The sequence below is a fragment of the Ailuropoda melanoleuca genome, chromosome 11, assembly GCF_002007445.2.
Source record: "Ailuropoda melanoleuca isolate Jingjing chromosome 11, ASM200744v2, whole genome shotgun sequence".
Taxonomy (NCBI): Eukaryota; Metazoa; Chordata; class Mammalia; order Carnivora; family Ursidae; genus Ailuropoda; species Ailuropoda melanoleuca.
In genome coordinates, this window is record NC_048228.1 from 73581276 (window position 1) to 73587480 (window position 6205).

Sequence of the window (6205 nt, forward strand, 5' to 3'; positions counted from 1 at the left end):
TGTAGCAGCTCCAAGCTGCAATGCAAGCCCCTCTTTCCCTTCAACAATTGACTCTGGCAGAAGCTTTTGTTTTTGGTGGTGATCAGTGGTGAGAAAAGATATTATATGGACCATGAGACAAGACTCATAAGAGAATCATACCCAGAACACTGGGGTTCTGAAGCAAGTCCATTGCATCTATTGCAGAAAATTCAATGCTTTGGAAAGATGACACCTGACATGCTACTGGATCTTGATAGACACAGCATGCCTACCGTGGGCACAAGTGACCACACACCCCAAACTCCTCATCATGAAATGAGACTTATCAGTCCTAAAAATCATAAGATGAGACACACTTAGTATTTTAAGTTACATCTGGTCTTTTTTTTTTTTAAGATTTTATTTATTTATGTGACAGAGACACAGCCAGTGAGAGAGGGGAACACAGCAGGGGAGTGGGAGAGGAAGAAGCAGATTCCCAGCGGAGGAGCCTGATGTGGGACTTGATCCTGGAATGCTGGGATCACGCCCTGAGCCGGAGGCAGACGCTTAACAACTGCACTACCCAGGCGCCCCCTACATCTGGTCTTTTAACATAAGCAGGGACAGAGGGTGCAAAGACTTGAGCAGTGAGGTAGCCAAACTTCAAGTCCACGTGATCTCTGCCTCTTATATTTCAGACCTTGTGTGATCCCTTCCCATATTGTATCAGGGTGGTTCTGGGTGACCAGTAGGATTTTGCAGAAGTGATGGCATGTCATTTCCAAGATAAGGTTGTAAAAGACACTGGGACATCTGTTTCTGTTACATGCACTCTCTCTTTTTCTCCTAGATTGCTGCCTCTGGGAAAATCCAGTTGCCACGTTGCTATCAGCCCTATAGAAAGGCTTACATGATAAGTAACTGAGGCCTCCGGCCAACATCCAAGTGAGTGAAATTAGAGTGGATTCTTCAGCCCCAGTCAAGTGTTCAGAAACTATAGCCCCAAATGATACCTCTGTTGCAACCTTGTTGAGTGACACACTAAGTTAAACTATTCTTCTTCACGGAGGCATGAACACTGATTAAAAATGTTTGAACTAGTGAAATAGTGGTTGAATACAAAAACACAGTTTTAGCTATGGAATTAATAAGTCATGGGAACAAAAGGCACAGCATAGGAAATACAGTCAATGATATTTTAATAGCCTTGCGTGGTGACAGATGGTAGCTATACTCGAGGTGAGCACAGCATAACATATAGAGATGCTGAATTACCGTGTTGTACACCTGAAGCTAATGTAACATTGTGTGTCCACTACACTCAAATAAGAAATCAATCAATAAAGAAAGCACATTTCTAAATTTATCTCCCCATACCAAACTCTGCCTATGAGCTATAAATGTATAGGACTAGTCCTGTTCATATCTCCCTCTCTTTTTCCACACAGTCTACTCTCCTTAGAAAATATTTGTGTTCTTAACTTGGAAAATAATACATCACTGCTGATTCACTAGCAATAACAAAATCAAATTGACTCTTTTTAATTTTGTAGGATTCTGATCATTCTTTTGCCAACTATTCTTGGGTGTTGTTTTTCCCCTCAGCATACCGCCTACTTTTATCTACATCATGGAAATAATTTGATATTCTAAATGTAACAGTCATTGATTTTATCTGAGAAAATCATGAATACTTTTCATGATTATAAAGTGATATACCTGAACACACTCTGGAGAATACACAATAATATAATGAAAGAAATAATGTCTATTATCTCACTTCCCAGAGATAAACACTGCATTATTTTATTTTCTTTTTTTCAAATATTTTTATATATGTGGCTACTGGGTAGATGGAAAGGTGAGTACTGTATAGTGAGTGATAGATGAATCTAAGAATTGTAACCTAAATATCTCCAAATTTCTCCCATTTCAGAGTTTTTCTCCCCTTTAATTATCACATCAAATAGAACTTCTATCCTAGTTTCCACAAACAATCCAGCATCTTCCCCTTGATTTAGGATGATTCCCATAATTATTTCTTTGACACCTTTTACTTTAAACCCCTTTTTCTGCTCATAGGATTTTAACTAGCAGATTTCTCAAAATATCTCAAAATGTCTTCACTGTGTGTTAATTTCCAATGGGACTTCTGTTTTTCTTCCACCAGCAATTAAATTTCTCATTCAGTTATACTTTTGGCTATGTCACTTTGTTACTCATTCATTTTAACTGATTGGCTTAACAAGTAATTATTGAAACTAAATGCTAGCCACTATGCAAAGCACTGTAATATAAAGGAGAGACAGAAAACAAAGTTTCCTTTAATTAAGAAGTTAAAACCTAACTCTCTAAGATAAAAGGGCATAGATGGAAGTTTGCCAAAGTCAGTTCTTTGGCCTTCTTAAATATATTTGAATATCATAGCCCGGTAGTGATGTGAGTATGGGAACTTAATTACTCTGACATCTTGCCATAAGAAAGTAATTATCTCAACTAATTTGAATTCCTCACTTTATCACAAACAATTGGTCTATAGTTCAAGGCAACAATTTGAGATGCATCGAATAATATTCATGAAAAATTAAAAAGACTTGATATGTTAACCTCCTGATCCAGAATTCCACATGTACTTGGAAAACATATTGCCATATAATTTAATTTTCTTTCTAAATAAACATTGAATCAATGGGCTTGCTATGTGTCAGACATGGCTGCTTATTTCTTTAGGGCAATAGTCATCTGTTCAATGGAATTTTTATAGGTAAACCTAAGTTATGGATTTATTCCTTTTCATTCTACATCTAGATTTATTTGTCTATTAAGCTGTGAGAACAGGAAATCAGACAGTGAGGGGGTTCTCAGGGGATAATTACAAAAATGACCTTATGTATTGTATTTTTCTACTTGAGGCTTTTATATATCTCACATATACAGCTTGATTTATATGATAACTCATATAAACAAGTAACCAAATTTAAAACTCCGAAAGGAAGTTTGCTTATCTCACAACTTCGAACATAAATTTTATATCACATACATCTCTAGTCTGATTTATTAGTAATTAAGTACTTGTGAGTACCATAGTAAGTTAAAACCAGATTTGTACTCTCAAATTTTGGTAATCAATCATTAATTCATTATGATACTTATTTCCATTTTGCCTTTTATCTTGGTGAATATTATTTAAGGTTCATATAAGGAGAAAATAAATATTTTATTTGCGACAATAGAAATACAACCAGATGTGCAGGGGTAGAGATAATAATGGACATAAAAATTTTCATGGAATGTAGCAGGTGGCTATTTGAACCATCTAGATTTTATGTTCTGACAAACACATAAGATGAAAAATCTACTAAACCAAGTGAGGGGTCTAAGACCATAAACAATGGTGAATGCTTGCAGAAAATGCTATTTACTAGTGTTTTATGTTTATCCAAGCCATTTAATACTTTCTCAGAACTATACCTAAATTGGTCATAGCTAATTCTACAAACATTTTAAAATGTCAATTTTCCTACATCTAAAGTGGTTGGATTTAATGAAAATTTTAAATGGTAATAGTCTACTTTATGTTAGGTTGTGCTTTAAGAGTCAAATTAGATTGAATGCCAAGTGAACATTTCATTTGACCCTATGATTCCAGCGGAATCAGTGCAAAAGGATGTTTGTAAGTATTGTAAATGAATTTAGTTTAAGAAACTACTTTTACTAACTATTTAACATGATAAGATACAGGAGTACCCAGTAAATTTGATATCATTAAAATATCCATGGGAATACACATAAGGAAATAAACTCCAATACCTTTTAAAAATGAAGATAGAAAATCACATGATGGAAATATATATTTATTCATTTATTCTATAATTTGAAATATATTTATTCAACACATGGTATGTGCCAGACATTGTGCTAAGTGCTGGAGATAAAAGGGTATGGAAAAGAAAATTGATCCCTGCTCTAAATAATTATATAGATTACTGTGGGGAGAAAATCATTAATCATACAAGCACACATAAATATTTAAGTATATACTGAGGTAAGTATTCTGTATGAAAGATGTATGATTCACTGAAACTTCATAACAAAGAAACTTCCCTAGATTTTGGAGTTTAGGGAAGCCTTCTTTAACGTATGTGATGCTTAAGTCGATATATAATGGATATTTAGGAGTTAACTAGCAAGTACATAAACCCTCTGGTGAAGGCCAAGCTTTTGGGAGAACCAGGGTGACAGGAACCCTGAGCACAAGGGAAAGAATGATACACGACCAGCTAAAAGAGGTAAAACAGAGTCTAGAAAATGCAATTGAGCAGATGAAAAGTAATGTGTAGCCACTGGAAGATTTTAAAAATAATGATAGCGAGGGTAAGGCATAATTTGAATTAATTTTTCTCTTTAACATTTCATTGTGATACAATTTATATACAGTAAAATACACCCTTTGGGATGTACAATTCTATGGATTTTGATTGTTGAACACAGTCATTTAAAAAATTGCCCGGTATGGTTGCTAGAAATCCTAATGTGTTCTCTAGTACATGATTTTCTGGTCTGAAAACTGGTTCACATCTAGACACTGGGCAATGGATGTGACTTTTTAACTGGACAACTGAGCTTAGTTTCCTGGTCATTTATCCTTGATTTCTTCTGATGGAAAAAACAAACTAATACCCTTATTGGCTGGCTTTTATGTCACCCCCTGGTATTAACCATTTCTATGGGTCAGTTCCCTTGGATGTCATTCTGACCCTGTGATTGGTGAATGTTGTGTCTGCTATGTTCTGCTTCTCAGGGTCCTATTATCTTTGTTGTTAGCAGTAAGCACTGTCATGGAACTGCTTCTCTAACCTTCAGTTCTGACCTCAGACAGTCACTCACAACTAAGTGTTTTAGTAAATATCGATATTCTTCTCACCATCGCATTCTTTATGGCCTTGGTGAAAAGTATAACATCTGAGCCTCACTGTGGAACATAACCTTCTGGGTCTTTTGGCCTTCTATTTCATGTATACTCCAGCATGCCCACCTCCTCAGAATTTTTATTGTTGTTGTCCTTGTTGTCTCTATGTTTACTTATTCATATATTTATTTATACTTTTTTTTCAAGTTTTTATTTAAATTTCAGTTAGCTAACATACAATGTATTGTCAGTTTCTGGTGTATGGTTTAATGATTCAACACTTCTATACATCGCCCAGTGCTCATCACAAGTGCCTCCTTAATACCCATCACTTATTTAACCAATCCCCCCACTGGCCTCCCTCCATCATCCCTCACTTTGTTCTCTAGCTAAGAGTCTGTTTTTTGGCTTGTCTCTGTTTTATTTTCCCCCCATGTTCATATTCACATCTGTTTTGTTTCTTAAATTCCATATATGAGTGAAATCATATGGTATTTGTCTTTCTCTGACTTAATTCATTTAGCATAATACATTCTAGATCCATTCCTGTCACTGCAAAAGGCAATATTTCAATATTTTTTATGGCTGAGTAATATTATATATATATGTATATATATATATATATCTCCATTCATCAGTCAATGGATATTTGGGCTTTTTACATAATTTGGCTATTGTTGACAATGCTTCTGTAAATATTGGGGTGCATGTATCCCTTTGAATCAGTATTTTTGTATCCTTTATTTTTTATGTATATATATAATATATATATATATATATATATATATTTGTGTTTGTTTGTTTTTTTAAGGTAGGCTCCATGTGCAGCAGGGGGCTCAAACTCACGAACCTGAGATCTAGAGTCACGTGGTTACTAACTGAGCCAGCCAGGTGCCCTAGTATTTTTGTATTCCTTGGGTAAATACCAATAGTACAATTGCTAGGTCTTAGAGTAGTTCTATTTTTAACTTTTTGAGGAACTTCCATACTGTTTTCCAGAGTGGAAACCAGTTTGCATTCCCACCAACTGTGAAGCGGGTTCCCCTTTCCCCCACATTATCATGAACACCTGTTGTTTCCTGTGTTGTTGATTTTAGCCATTCTGACTGGTGTGAGTTGATATCTCATTGTAGTTTTTTTTTTAATTTAAATTCAATTAGCCAACATAAAGTACATCATTAGTTTCAGATGTAGAATTTAGTAATTCATCAGTTGCATATAACACCCAGCGTTCATCATATCACATGCCCTCCTTAATGCTCATCACCCAGTTACCACAACCTCCCACCCATCTCCCCACCAGCAACCCTCAGTTTGTTTCCTATGGTCAAG